General features: G+C 47.1%; 1 protein-coding gene and 1 long non-coding RNA gene across 10 annotated transcripts in view; one reads left to right on the plus strand and one right to left on the minus strand.

Annotated features, from left to right (window-relative positions):
• Nucleotides 1-15729, plus strand: part of CAMTA1 (calmodulin binding transcription activator 1) — a 619127-nt gene that overhangs the window by 436459 nt on the left and 166939 nt on the right. The window lies entirely within an intron of this gene.
• Nucleotides 11164-15584, minus strand: LOC143824954 (uncharacterized). The gene is made up of 3 exons (XR_013226921.1): nt 15266-15584; nt 11704-11790; nt 11164-11210 (listed from the first exon to the last, which is right to left on the minus strand). It is a non-coding gene; the product is annotated as an uncharacterized LOC143824954 (long non-coding RNA).

Consider the following 15729-nt stretch of genomic DNA (forward strand, 5'->3'; position numbering starts at 1 on the left):
AGCCCAGAGTCTAAAATGAGTTGACGGCACTCTGGTTCCAGGTTTCTATAGGAGAAGAAGGTTTGTCTGAATTAGGGTTGCCTAATGGCTGATCTCCAGCCACCGCCTGGAGGCTGGCAACCTCAGTCTGGATGTGGGTAACTCACTTCTCTGGCAAGCAGATGGACAAGTCGCCTTCATGGGTACTTGTGAGGTTAAGGTCTCAATTATCCACCATGGATTGGATCCAGTTGCAAATCTCCACGGTCAGAAGACATTTCTGTTGGGGGAACGGACTTCCTCACCTTTCTCCTGCCCACTGAAGCCCAAATGGATCCCTTAAATGCTTCTCCTGGGAAAGAGGGATACCATCAAGTCCAGTGAGGATCCCCTCCCCTTTCCATTACTGGATTTTTTCCCCCTGCAAGACCCAAATATATTTATTTATGGGATTTATGATCAACCCCCCCTTTTTTTTCTTTCTTTTTGAGAATTCAGGGTAGATTCTTCCATTTTTAAACTTGTTTCTTTCTTTCTTTCTTTCTCTCTCTCTCTCTCTTTCTTTCTTTCTTTCTCTCCCTCCCTCCCTCCCTCGTCTTTCTGTCTTTCTGTCTTTCTGTCTTTCTGTCTTTCTGTCTTTCTGTCTTTCTTTCTTTCTTTCTTTCTTTCTTTCTTTCTTTCTTTCTTTCTTTCTTTCTTTCTTTCTTTCTTTCTTTCTTTCTTTCTTTCTTTCTTTCTTTCTTTCTGAGCCAGGGAAGAAAAGAAAGCCTACATGAATACTTTATCAAGGAGGCGCATGGTATGGGGAGAGAGGGAAATCTGAGCTGCTTTTACTTCTGGGGAAATGCAGGGTTGTATGTTTTTGCCAGTCGTGGAAAACGGCAGAGGAGCAAAGGGTTGGTTGCATTCTTCTCCACCCTTGCATTCTTCTCCTTCGTAGAGCCATTGCGGGGGCTGCATTTTCCAAAGGAAAACAAAGTGGCTTGAAATGAGCACATCCCAAGAGGCTGTTCTTGGACAGATCACCTAGAGATACATCCGACAGGTGTGATTTCTTCCCTAAACTGGACCCCTGCCGTGCCGCTGATGTGTCTGTCCACTCTTTTCTCCAGCAAACCGAGTTGCATTTCCTTTGCCGCAATCCTGCATTAAGTAGTTTGGGCTGAGAGAAAGAAAGCACCAGGCTCAACACTGCCCAGAAAGCTTCATGGTCTGGAGCAGGGGTAGTCAAACTGCAGCCCTCCAGATGTCCATGGACTACAATTCCCATGAGCCCCTGCCAGCGTTCGCTGGAGGGCCGCAGTTAGACTACCCCTGGTCTGGAGGGAAAATGAGGCCCGATTTTGTATCTCCCTGGTTGAAATGATGCCTAAGCAGAATAGAACCCTGCTGATCTGGGAGCCCCTGTTTTGACTTCTCTCCTCACTCGTACAGCTCGGGCAGTTTGTTTGCTTCATGTTGAAGAATTACGGAGGTGAGCTCGGCACTGCCGTGGACATTACCCAGCTGCTTCCTTGTATTCATCACAGCAAACGGTCAAGGCTGACTGGAGAAATGGATTCGCAGGCCATTAGCTGTGGGAGAGGGGAGCTTCCACCTCCCTGCTGACCCTCATGCCTGCTGCAGGCGGGGCTCAGTGTGGCAACTGATTTCCTGACCTTCCCTTGAGGGAACTGTTCTTCTCCTTGTCCGTAAAGAAGTACTAAAGCATCTGGCCAAGGCTGAATCTGTACGGAGCTTTTATTCCAATCCCAGGTCGATTCAGTCCCTGCCGTCTGCACTGAATGTGATTTCTACTTTGATTTGGGGTGATTTAAATTTTCCCTCTGCAACAAGCATGATTGATCTGGAATGACCCTACCATTCCCCCATGATATCCTGGAGTGGATATTACCCTCAATGCTTGAAAAATCAGCATGAGTAACGGTGCAGCTCTCTGCTTTTCTCCGAACTAACTTGCTGCCTCTAGCCTCCAAAGCTGTAGAAAAGCCCTGATTGGCCAGGGCGTCAGTTCAAAGGCTTCCTCGTTCCCTTAAAGGGGAAGTCCTAATTTCTCTTGGCAGAAGCTCCAGAAGCCCCAACTTCACTCAGCAGAGATTTGCCTCTTGGTTTTTTTCCTTCCTCCTCTGCTGTCTCCAATCCTCCCCCATTCAAGAATAGAAAGAAAGAGGCTCCTGCTACACTTGGCTCCCCCCTTCCTCTCTGAGATTCCCTAATCACGTGCAGAACACTTTCTGTTTCAATTGGGGGGGGGGGAGATAGAGGAAGACCCGAGTTCAAATCAATCTGAATTCAGCAGGATCCACAACAGAATAAACAAAGTGCAGAATAAGTAAAGTGTGTGTGAAACCTTAATGAATCCTCAAGAGTCCTGCAGTGTCCACACGTAACCACCTTTCTATCCATTCTGGCATTTGGAGGTTAATTGTCCAGGGAAGCTCAGCTTCGCAACCGTCTTCCTTCCACCTATATGCAGGCAGGCAGAGTGCGTTTCTCCCCATCCCTCTCTCTGCAGCAACTGTTCCGTGTTGCAAAAAGTGGGCATTTGCTGTTTCCTGAATTCCCGACGTTTGTTCCTGCCATTTGGCCATCAAGGGTCTTTTGCAAGGGGCAATTGACCTCCTCTCCCAGGGGCCGGCTGCTTTCGGAGCACAGCAGAAACAACAAAAATGTGTTCTGTAATTTTCAATTAAAATGCTCCAGGGATGCTTGAGCTCAGCAGGCCACAGAGTGCCTGAGCAGCTTACGTTGCCATCTCAAGCTTGCCAAGGTCACCTGTCAAAAATCCTTCGCCTAAATCCACTTAGATGATTAAGGCAACCTTTGACGTGCGGAGGGTGTGTGGTCGGGGGCATCAGCTGTGTTGCAGGCTGTTTTCTTTCACCTGTGGTGACATTGCAGTGTTTTCTTAAGCGGAAGTTGTAGCAGTTGCTCAGATGGGTGGCTGGAAAGAGAGGGGAGGGGCGATCGGTGGCCATCAGCCATAGGGCCTCAAAAGGACTTCTGCACTGACTCAAAGAAACCTCGGGGAGCCAGGACTTGGGGCTGAAGAGCAATGGGGGCAAGCCCTGTTTGCATTACCCCCCAAGGACCCCTGGCTGATTGCTGAGGCCAAATTAGATGGGCCCTTTGGTCCAATCCAGCTCAGCAGCTCTTATAGGCTACGATCCAGTGTGCCTTTTCATGGGAATAAGCGTGGTTGACCTTGTTGAGATTTCCTTGTAAATAAAAAGGATGGAGTTGTAAAATAATGTTGTTTTGATCTGAATGCGTTTGCAAAATCTACCGTTCTTTTATGAGTATTCCACTGCCCCAGGGAGCTGGGGGGGAGACTTTTCTCCAGCATAGCAAATAGAACCATTGTGATGCTCATCATAGTGGACACAATCCCTCCCACCATTCATGTTAGTCGCCACGCCACGTGGGCTGCCTGGAGGAATGTCGGGTGGGGGAAGCACTTTGGGGAAATGGAAAGATAGCCACAGCTCCTTTAGTTTTGCCAACCCAGTGACCCTCTCTTCCCAGATTTGCTGTCCAAGGTCCTGCAAGTGGAAACCTTTAGCCTGAGACCTTCTGAACACAATGTATCGCATTGTACACTGCCGGCTGACCGTGGGCCAGTTCTTGTCTTTCAACCTCCTCACAGGGTTGTTGTGAGCGTCAAATGGGCTAAGGAGAGCCATATATGCTGCCCTGAGCTTCTTGGAGGTGAAAAACCCACCTGATAGATGCTTGGGATCTCGATGCCTCCCCAGCCTCCATGCATGACGCTGCCCGCTCTCTTCTCCTTCAAGCGCTTCTCCTTCTAAAGCCAAATCTTTCCTAGGAAGCCTCATTAGCTCTGCCTGGCTCACCTCAGCTGCCAGCCACAAAACTCATTTCTTCATTCTGCGCGCATCCAGTTCAGGGCTCAAGAATTGCCAGGGGCTTGTGTTCGACAAGTGAGCCTCCTGGTGATGCTCCTGCCCTCCGTTGCTCCTCAGGGCAGCTTAGTGGTGTGGCTTCCAGTCCCTCTTTAGGTCCCTTACTGCAAAGCAGAGCATCTCCGCTGTGCTGCTAGTTTCAGCTACATGCACATCTTCGAGCCGAAGATGCCATTCGAGCCGAACCTACGCCAGTTGGCTGTTTTCCCCTCTTCTTCTTCTTCTTCTTCTTTTTTTTGACAGAGGAGGTAATTTCCTTCATTAAGAGTGCTTAGCTTTCCAAACACAATCCATCCTAATTAGATTTTGCATTTAATTTCTGGGAGTGTGTTTTGACGGGGATGCATTACTGGTCCTAGATGAAAATATTTGTTAATACGTTTTCTAAAAGTGGTTTCTTTTTTTTTTTCCCGGAAGACGGTGAGCGGCTTCTCTTTCCAGAAAGTGAAGGCATTTGCTGAAGGGCCGTCTGCAGGCGCGTATTGGCCAGTGTGTGTGACGTCAATACAGCTCACTTCCCCCCCAGGCTTAGACCATACCATAACTTGTCATTTCTAGACTCAGAACAGCGCTCCAATTCTATGAATCTGCCCTTTTAACTTGCTGTTAAAACGCCAGGTTCAGTGGCTTCTGATCTTTTGAGCTAAATATTCCCCTGTAGCTGATGCTGCCTAATATGTTGTATCTCCAGTTTACTCCTTCTCTGCCAGCACACATGAACAAATGAAGCTGTCTGAGTTAGACCAGTCTTGTACCAGTATCAATTTTGTCTGACAGGCTGCAGCTCTCTAGGGACTCAGGTTGCTTTGGGGGGGAAGACAACTCTATGACATTATATTCTGCTAAGATCCCTTCCCTCCTCAAACTCCACCCTTCCCGGGCACCACCCCCAAAACATCCAGGTATTTCCCAACCCAGCACTGGCAACCTTATGTACGAGCAGGACTGTGTAAATTCACCTTGAATTGTACCTTTAGGTAACAGCAAAAGGTAAGAGCAAAAAAAGAACCAGAAGAATTTTGCTTATCTTATCACAGTACTTGTTGGAGATGTTCTGACTTCTTTGGAACCCTCCAAATTTGGCACAATGAAAGTGGGGAGGGCAGCAATGTTGTACACCCGCCCTCCCTATAATGTTACTTCCTAAAACCGTCTGATTTTGCTAAAAGATGACGGCACAAAAGAAGATCAGCAGAGCAAAGGCTGACTTTTTAAGACTGAGCCCTGATCTGTGTGTTTCTGTTTTAGCATCTCAGCATCCTTGTAAAGATTTCTTTTCTTTTTTTTTCTTGAAACAAGTTTCCAGCAAACCTAATAGAGGAAAACAGATTCGGAGACTCTTGGGTCCTGACTGCTAAGATAGAGTATTGCATTTCTGAGTTACAGGCTTTTCGATATCTCTTAGCAAAAAGCTGGAGGCCCCAAACAGCCAGCGTGTTTGACTAACCTTTTGTGATAAACTTGAGTCTCCAGAGAGTAAACAGTGGGTTTCCTTTGCCCCCACCCCCATTTAAAGAAGCGTGCATCGCAGCCCTTTGGCAGGAACATTGGTTATATCAACCCCAAAATGTTGCATCTCCCCCCTTTCCCCCTCCTTCTCCTGGTCTCTTTGCAGTTGCTAGATCAGCCCCTAGAAATATAGCACCAAGGGAAGCAAAATGGCAGAGAGCCGGATAAAATATACCCACATTCTTGGCAAAACTGTGTTTTTATTGTGCGATGGCCTGGGATACAGTGTATTGTGGCATCCGGTATGATTTCCAAATTGCTCGCCACCCCAAGCCTTATCGCTCACGGGCTCCGGGGCCATTTTTTGTGGTTGTTCTGGTTTACTCTTTTTTAGCCGGATTATTATCCATAAGTTTTGAAACAGCAAAAGGTTCCTGAGTGCTTTATAAATTAGGGCTGTATTATAGCTGCACCCAACAGCGCTGCTATATTTTTAGACAGTGTCAGAGTTTCTATTATAAACCCCATTTTTCAGGGCTTTATAACTCGGCCATAAAACTTTCACTGTGTGCCGGGGCCTGGAATAGACCAAATGCATCTCAGACTTAGGAGAGAGGGAGAAGAAAAGAATAAAAAAATCTTTTCGTCATGTAATTGGGGCATGGAGGGGATCAGAGAGAAAGGGGGGAGAGATTTGAGGAACCCCAGTTGTAAGTCAACACTCTCGCGGAACCCCAGTTGTAAGTCAACACTTTATTTCTTAAATTCCATTGAATATCCCATCAGTTTCCTTGAAACTACACCGGCCCGAAAGCTACACAGGTGCTTGAACCAGGCTGGTGCTGTCATTCACAAGTTACGTTTCCAATTATAAAGTGTGACTCGAGCAAGCACATGTGTGCAACGGCCTGTCTGATCGAGACGCGCTCATCGGTGAGCTGTGATCGGCCACAACGCCTCCTTGCTGAGAGCAGCCTCCGTTCCAGTTTGCCTCTTCGTAACGTGGGGAATGGCTGCCCGGTCCTTCTGGATCAGCAAGAACTCACTGGACCAAGCTGGATGTGTCGTGGGTATATCTGCATGTGAGCTTCCAGCAGCATCTCATTTCATTTCTTCCCAAGTGCAATCCCTCCAAAGGTCTGGAAAGCCAGTAAATTCTAGGTTCATATGGACCTGCATAATTAGTTGCCAGGCAACTGAATTATTCCCATACCTTTATGGTATGGGAAGAATTTCTGCAGCACCCCCCTGCATCTATAATGCCTTATTTTGGAGGATTCAGTGGAGGAACCGTGATCCCCGAACAAGGCCAAGTTGGTTCATTTAGGCTTATTTTTGTGTTTCTTTGCCATCAAGTCACAGGTGCCTTATGGCAACCTCTTGGGCAGGGGTAGTCAGACTGCGGCCCTCCAGATGTCCATGGACTACAATTCCCATGAGCCCCTGCCAGCAAACGCTGGCAAGGGACCAAGCCCTATGAAGATAGGTTGAGGGACTTGGGAATGTTCAGCCTGGAGAAAAGGAGGTTGAGAGGGGACATGATAGCCCTCTTTAAGTATTTGAAAGGTTGTCACTTGGAGGAGGGCAGGATGCTGTTTCTGTTGGCTGCAGAGGAGAGGACACGCAGTAATGGGTTTAAACTTCAAGTACAACGATATAGGCTAGATATCAGGAGAAAAAATGTTCACAGTTAGAGTAGTTCAGCAGTGGAATAGGCTGCCTAAGGAGGTGGTGAGCTCCCCCTCACTGGCAGTCTTCAAGCAAAGGTTTTCTTGGATTGGATGCTTTAGGATGCTTAGGGCTGATCCTGCGTTGAGTAGGAGGTTGGACTAGATGGCCTGCATGGCCCCTTCCAACTCTATGATTCTATGATTCTATGATTCTATAGTCCATGGACATCTGGAGGACCGCAGTTTGACTACCCCTGCTCTTGGGGTTTTCCAGGCAAGAAATGTTCAGAGCTATTTTACTGTTGCCTGGTATGCCTCCAAAATCTTACCAGGGCTGTCTCTGCTTAGGTGAACTAGACTGGGCTACCCTGACCAGAGCACTTAAGCTTATACTAGTAACTAATTTGAAACTTCTCCCCCACACCCCTGCTTCTAGAAGTGAGTATGTTTGTATGCAACCCTGTTCCTTTTATTGTTTTATTTGTTTATTTATTCCCAACATTTATATCCTACCATTTCCCCGATCAGAGCCACTGAGGCAGCTAAAAATGAAAACAAGCAAAATTAAAATGTACCATAAAGCCAATAAAAAACCCCCAGAGATAAAACAATGTATATATTTTAAAAGAGGGGTTTATAGAGACAATTTTAAGTTAGGAGTGTGACTTATACCATTTTTTTTGGAAAGTGGACAGGCAGACAGGGAGGGGCTTATACTAAGGAGACACGCCCCCTGCCCACACCACAGCTTGCAGATTGGGGGGTGGGGGGAGTGGAGTAAAGCTGGCCAGCCTCAGTTTTCCCCCTCCCCTAGTGTGTGCCTACGATGGGAAGATTCCCCACCCCCTCTCCCTCCCCCGCTTCTCTCTACCTGGAAATGCATTTGTCTAACTTTATTACTTGGCGTGCTGCATTCATTCTGTCTCCAGAAGGCTACCTTGTAAGAAACCACCCTATAAAATTTCGTTTCAGGTGCTGCAAAAGCAGCAAGAATCCATTAAAACCAGGGTTTTGTTTTATAAGTCATATTGAATTATAGTCTGCAGGGAGTACATTTTTACCATCTCTTCTCCCCCCCCCCCACCTCTTCGTGTGCTAGCCGGTACTTTTAATCTAAGACCAACCCTAAAGTGCAACACATTGTGACATGCGTTATACCAAGCCCTATAAAGATAGGTTGAGGGACTTGGGAATGTTCAGCCTGGAGAAAAGGAGGTTGAGAGGGGACATGATCCTGCGTTGAGCAGGGGGTTGGACTAGATGGCCTGTCTGGCCCCTTCCAACTCTATGATTCTATGATTCTATACGTAGCAGTGGCTGACATCTTGCAATACAACTGTGTGGTGTTCGTTCATCTCCAATCGCCTGGCCCCAAATGACACTGGCCATTGCTCACCAAGACCCCCAACCCAGCCCTATTAATTACTGTCTTGTTCCTCTCTTAAGAATGGCTTTCATGTCAGGTCTATCTAGGTACAATTCCTGGGGGGGAGGGGGTCCTGACTTAGTAGTCAAGCAGGCTACTCTTGGGACAAACCCTACCATTCAAAATTAGTTACGGGATTTAAAAAATAGAACCAACTTCCAACCATTGAAAGTGTGCTAAGAGATGACAAGAGGGAATTGTTCTATCTGTTCCCGTATTTCACGGAAACCGCCCCGATCCCCAGGGGAGGGCGGTATGGAAATGTAAAAAATTTAAAAATATATAAAGAAAACAAATACATTCTTGTTCTTTTCCTTCAGTGAGACAATGCAAAGTCAGCACTTTTGTCCTCCTCTGCTCAGGGACGGCTTTGGAATAAATTTAGGGAAAACAGACCTCCCTCCGTCAACTCTCTCTTTCGCCTAAATTTCCTGGCTCAGAGCCAAGGGCAGGCGTTCCTGCAACCAGCACAGCGATCCTAAAAGGAGTTAGGCCATTCTAGATCCATTGCAGTTAATGAGGTTAGAAGGCTCTGTTTTGGATTACACTGAATAACAAAACTGGTCAATCTGGAAATATATCCTATTTTTCTCTCCCTGTTTTAAAGGGGGGGGGGGCAGTGGGATTAGCTTTGCACAACCCAGGCAGTGGGTCAGAACTGCTGGATTCTGGTACGTTTTAGTCCATGGGGAGACCATTTATTTTTTGTAATGTTGCTGTACACGAAGAACTTGGAAATACTTCATTAGGAAGCAACATTGTGTGTTATCTGGAGGAGATCCTGGAGGACTAAAGGAGGAGGGGAAACATCTGTTGCTTTCTATCTTTGTTTTAGTGCTCCATCTGCTGACGATTCTGGCCTTTTGTGCCCTTTTTGATACATCCCCTCATCCTAAATATTAGATGCATTTTGTTCATTAACTGCCGTCACGTTGCAACCTTCTGGCAGAGCTGGCTCAAAGACCAGCAAGGGGGAAATTGGTGCCTTTTTTCTCTCTCTCTCTCTCTGCTGTGTCATGGCTGAGAATTATGGGAACCTGTCTCAGAAACAGGGAGAGCTTCAGTCTGGGGGGGGGGGGGATGAGATTCATGGCAGTCCCCTCTCCTCCTGCAGCCAGCTTATGTTTACATGCTCATGTGTCCACTTTGGACAGCGTATGCACAGCTGGGAGCCCATGGCTTGCCCTGGTTTTGATATGCTGCTAAGAGATGGAACCAGGATCCTAGGGTGTCTGACTCCAGATTTAGACATCCCAGGGGACTGGTGGAGGGTACTGTGATTGGGAAGGCAAGGAAGCCCATCGGGAATGAGATGCCACTGAATCGTCACTTGGAACCGTCCATTTTCTCCAGGCTCCATTGACTAAAGATCAATTGCAATTCCAGAACTCCAAGACCTACCTGGAGGGTAACCCTATTGGATACCCGTATCTCACCTCTGCTGTGATTTCACTAGGTGGACTTTGAGGCCCCATGAACGCATGAGTTAGCCTTGTACTGAGTCAGACCATTGGTCTTTCAGGGTCAGTGCTGTCACTCTGACCAGCAGCACCTCCCCAGGGTTTCAGGCCTTTTCCATCACCTCCCCCTGATCACCAACTAGACATCTCTTTGGCTTCTCAGCCCTCATGTGTAATATGGGAGAGGAAAGGGAAGGTGACTGTAAGCCACTTTGAGCCTCCTTCGGGTAGGGAAAAGCAGCATATAAGAACCAACTCTTCTTCTTCTTCTTCTTCTTCTTCTTCTTCTTCTTCTTCTTCTTCTTCTTCTTCTTCTTCTTCTTAAGAATGCATTGTAAGGGTTGCAGCAATATATTTTTTCTTATGCTTGATGAAGGCTTATTTTTCTATGTGTTTGCCAAGTCCCAGGACCTCTGTCTTATCTTTGGGTTGCTCTGTGGTGTGGCTTCAGTGCAGAAAGGGTCCTGAGATGCTGAGAGTTCTTGTCGGATTGTGTGCATTTGCCTGAGTGACCAGGAAAATGGCTATTCACAAGCCAGCCAGTGGTTCATCTGCTTTCTGCATGTAAGGCCAAAGGACAATCATGCTCAGTCCTGATCATGCAAACCAGCAGTGATGTCCCTTGAGAAGACCTTTCTTCTCTCACCTTCAGTGATGCCTTCACGCATTCAGGAGAAGACCTTTCTCTCTCTCACCTTCAGCAATGCCTTCAGAGAAGACCTTTCTCTCTCCCACCTTCAGTGAGGCCTTCATGCATTCAGGAGAAGACCTTTTTCTCTCTCACCTTCAGCAATGCCTTCAGAGAAGACCTTTCTCTCCCTCACCTTCAGTGAGGCCTTCATGCATTCAGGAGAAGACCTTTCTCTCTCTCACCTTCAGGAATGCCTTCAGAGAAGACCTTTCTCTCTCCCACCTTCAGTGAGGCCTTCATGCATTCAGGAGAAGACCTTTTTCTCTCTCACCTTCAGGAATGCCTTCAGAGAAGACCTTTCTCTCTTCCACCTTCAGTGAGGCCTTCATGCATTCAGGAGAAGACCTTTCTCTCTCTCACCTTCAGCAATGCCTTCAGAGAAGACCTTTCTCTCTCCCACCTTCAGTGAGGCCTTCATGCATTCAGGAGAAGACCTTTTTCTCTCTCACCTTCAGGAATGCCTTCAGAGAAGACCTTTCTCTCCCTCACCTTCAGTGAGGCCTTCATGCATTCAGGAGAAGATCTTTCTCTCTCTCACCTTCAGCAATGCCTTCAGAGAAGACCTTTCTCTCCCTCACCTTCAGTGAGGCCTTCATGCATTCAGGAGAAGACCTTTCTCTCTCTCACCTTCAGGAATGCCTTCAGAGAAGACCTTTCTCTCTCCCACCTTCAGTGAGGCCTTCATGCATTCAGGAGAAGACCTTTTTCTCTCTCACCTTCAGGAATGCCTTCAGAGAAGACCTTTCTCTCTTCCACCTTCAGTGAGGCCTTCATGCATTCAGGAGAAGACCTTTCTCTCTCTCACCTTCAGCAATGCCTTCAGAGAAGACCTTTCTCTCTCCCACCTTCAGTGAGGCCTTCATGCATTCAGGAGAAGACCTTTTTCTCTCTCACCTTCAGGAATGCCTTCAGAGAAGACCTTTCTCTCCCTCACCTTCAGTGATGCCTTCATGCATTCAGGAGAAGATCTTTCTCTCTCTCACCTTCAGCAATGCCTTCAGAGAAGACCTTTCTCTCCCTCACCTTCAGTGAGGCCTTCATGCATTAAGGAGAAGACCTTTCTCTCTTCTCTCACCTTCAGCAATGCATGCATTCAGGAGAAGACCTTTCTCTCTTCTCTCACCTTCAGCGAGGCCTTCATGCATTTAGGATTTTCTGGTTCCGGTTCCGGTGGCCAGAGCAGTTTGTCACCCTGGAACAAAGTGAAAGGTTTATTCTGCTCTCTCTGCTGTGAATCTCTGGCAGGTGGGCACATTGTTTCGACATCACATCAAATTACAGTCTGAGGCGGAAAGTGAGAAGGATACACACACACACACACACACACACACACGTATACACATGCAGCTTTGAAGGCAATACAGAGATGTTTCCCGTCGTTATAGCAACAAACTCTAAACAGTTGACACCAAGACAACCTGAGCGGTTGAGAGTATCGCCCCTCGCTTGCTTCTGTCACAGCCGTTCCAGGACTTCTGCAATTCTAATGAATTTGACAAGGGGTGTCGGAGTGAGCACCATTGCTTCCGTAAGGCAATTTTCTCCCCAATCACGGGGGTGGCTGGCTTTCTTCTCTTCTCCTCACCTGGTTTGCAGGGAGGTATGCCTGGGAAACTGAGGCCAGCTGCATTTCCCAGAGATGAAGTCTTTGGCATTTGCCGCTGCGAAGACTGTACACTGGATGCCACCAGATTTTTTGGATTAATCACGTCTAATTCCCTTCCTCAGCATACAGCCGTGGGGGGTCCTGCAATCCCTGCCTGGCACAGTGGCTAAATGTGATCCTTTCCTCCCTCTTTGACCAGTCGAAAAGCTAATTGGGTACAATCACCATATTGGCTTGGAATGCTACTAAGAGGGAGGGATTTTTTTTTTTTTGTTTGAAACATACACACCGCCTCAAATTAACAACCAAACCATGTCAGAAGTATCCACGGCTAATTATTCATTAAGTGTATAATTAGAGTGGGATGATCATGACATTTTAATGTTGTTAATTTTTATACCGTAATACGAATTAAATTAGCCTGCAGTCACCAATTGCCGGGTTCAGCTCCGCTATCAGGTGGTGGTCTGCGGTGACTAAGAAGATGTTTTGACAGTCAAAGGTCACCCCTTTTATGCCGAAACGTTGAGGAGACTTGGGCTAATCTCCGTCCCCTTTCTCCATCTCCCTGTAGTGATGGTGCTGGGTCTCGAATTGGTGTGTGGCCATATTCAAAAGGCAAGCTCCGGTGTTTTATTTGTTTGGATCAGCCTTTCTCAACTTCCTTACCATTGAGAAACCCCTGAAATATTATTTAAGCTTTGAGAAACCCCAGAAATGGCACATGCACAGACTGATACAGATTTGGGTAGTTCAGTGGCCATTAACAGATACCAAGTGATGCTGTCAGAAAGTACATAGAGATACCTAAGTAGTAAATCTCATCTCAAAATGTCAAAGTTTTTTTCCCCTTTTTAATGATGTATCTTTTAATAGTTAGAAGCAGCAGACAGGTGGAGGCAGCTGTAGCAAAGCAGTTGTTCATGCAGTTGTGTGTTTTTTTGCCTCAACTGAAAACAACCCAACAATTTGTATGTCAAATGTTTAGCTCCTGTGATCTCTGCCTGCAAGCAGGATGTGAGCCAACCCAGCAGGAGACAGAGCACCTTAATCACAAAGATACTTCTTGACAGATGTGTTTACAAGCATAACTCTTTGGCTGAAATCTAGAGAGCTGCTTCACCCTCACTTCTGTTCTGAAGGGGGCAAAGTTGGAAGAGAAGTTGCAAGATGCATTGCAATGCAGATTCTGAAGCATATCCTTTCAGACTCTGAACTTTCTTACAAGCTTTGCTTTTATTCTAATACACTTTGGCAACCTTATGGGAGGAGGGATCAGAATCTGGGACAGAATCATAGAATCATAGAATCGTAGAGTTGGAAGGGGCCATACAGGCCATCTAGTCCAACCCCCTGCTCAATGCAGGATCAGCCCTAAGAAACACACGAAATAAGTTAAAACAGTCTTGAGAGCCAGGGGACTAAGAACTCTTGACAGATTGATCATACAGTTACATCCTTGGGTGAGGGATGAGGCATTCTGGCATTGCAAAGCTTCTGGAAACTTTTTAGCAATCGACAGAAATTAGGGGAGCGTGCTGGCCTGTGTAAAGTCCAGTGCCTGGAAGCACGGGTAGAGTAAGCAGAAGCAGACCTTGTGCACCGTGTGCTGCATAGGGGCAAGGCTTCGCCATCCTGGCAAGCTTTTGCAGTTATGTAGAAGTTCCTCCCCAAGTCATCTTGTGTGAGACACAATTGAGGCATTCCTCTTTCTAATTGCTCGCAAGAACACTGCAGTTCTTCAGCAATGCAGCCTGCTAAGAAATATCGGGTGGTATTTCTAAGAGATAAGAAAGGGCATGCTGCAGAAACAAGTCTTACTGGGAACTAAATCGTTATAGCCAATGGGACTGACTCTTACGTAATGGCGTACGTGCTGGTCAACGTACTATGCAGTCCTAAGCAGCGTTAGACCTTTCTGCACCCATTCCTTTCCGTGTCTTTAGAAGAGCATAACTCTGCTTAGGATTTCGCTATCAACCAGTATTCCCCAAGGGGGATTTGTGTGGAGGGCCAGTCATGACATCTGCACCCCCCCCCCAAAAAAAAATTAAAATGGGCAGAGAGATTGTAAATTGCTGTTTTGCTGCTCATTTTGCTAAGGTCAATTTTGGAGACCACTTATTAAAACTGCGCTCGCGCTCTTGGGAGAACGAAGCCAGACCATGAAACTCCAAAATATCGAGGCCAGTTGTCTTCATTAAAGAGCAGCGTGAAACCAGCAAGGAGCAACGGGCTTTGATTTTGTTTATCGCAAGCCTGCTGAATCTTTTCCTTCTCCTTGGGAGGGGCCGGGATGGCGCCTGGAAGTAGCCTGCAGAGACCAAATGAATAGCTGAAATTGGAGCTGATTGTCATCCAATTAGTGGCCTGGGCAGCCAAGGGAGCAGCAGAAGGGGCCGGCTGAGCAAGGCAAGCCAGGGCCAAAGGCAGGTTTTCAATCACCCCAACCCTTAATCGTCTGAGAGCTGGAGAAGAAACAGGAGGAGCAAATGATTTTGCCTTCAAGCTAGGCCTATACCTGAGTTGTTCTCAGTGCTTCTTGGCCCGGCGATGTGGTAGCTTACCAGGTTTCCCACGCAAAGGGAGCTGGTGCCAACTGCAGCCCTTGACAGGACTTTGCACTATTCACATACTTGGTTGTGTTGCTTCAGGCCGACCCAGTTGCCACCTGGCACTATGCAAATGTGGGTGTTATCCTACAATCATATGGGCTACTTTACACACCCTGATGCTGTGGCTTCTGGGTCCTCCCAGCAGCAGATTTAAAAAATGCATTAATAGGTGGGTTGGTAGCCGCTCCATCTTTCCTGAAAACTCCAAGGAAGAGTGCAAGAAAGGCATTAGTCAAGGCGTGGAGCAGGCAGGGACACCGCAGTGGATCCTAGCACCCTCATTCCCTTTTTTCTGTCTGAAGGTTTATCACTGTCAGCAGGATTCCCAAAGGATAAACATTGCGTTCTGGAAGTCGCTCCAACTGTATTGCCTGGATTGAGAGTTGTAAACCCCCTTCCTCCCCTCCCATCTCCTGTTTCTCCATGAAATGTCCTTGTCCACTCACAGAATGTTATTGCCTGTTGTAATTTCCTGACACCTCGCTGCTGGTTGCTGGCCAAAAGCCACTGGTACAGCAGGCAGGATGCAACACTGCATGAGGGAATGGGCCCAGCCAATCATAGAATCATAGAATCATAGAATCATAGAATCATAGAATCATAGAATCATAGAATCATAGAATCATAGAATCATAGAATCATAGAATCATAGAATCATAGAGTTGGAAGGGACCTCCTGGGTCATCTAGTCCAACCCCCTGCCCCATGCAGGACACTCCCAACCCTCTCGCTCACCCACTGTCACCTGCCACCCCCTTGAACCTTCACAGAATCAGCCTCTCCGTCAGATGGCTCTCCAGCCTCTGTTTAAACATTTCCAAAGATGGAGAACCCACCACCTCCCGAGGAAGCCTGTTCCACTGAGAAACCGGTCTAACTGTCAGGAACTTCTTCCGGATGTTTAGACGGA

This window comes from Paroedura picta, chromosome 15 (assembly GCF_049243985.1).
Source record: "Paroedura picta isolate Pp20150507F chromosome 15, Ppicta_v3.0, whole genome shotgun sequence".
NCBI classification, from domain to species: Eukaryota; Metazoa; Chordata; class Lepidosauria; order Squamata; family Gekkonidae; genus Paroedura; species Paroedura picta.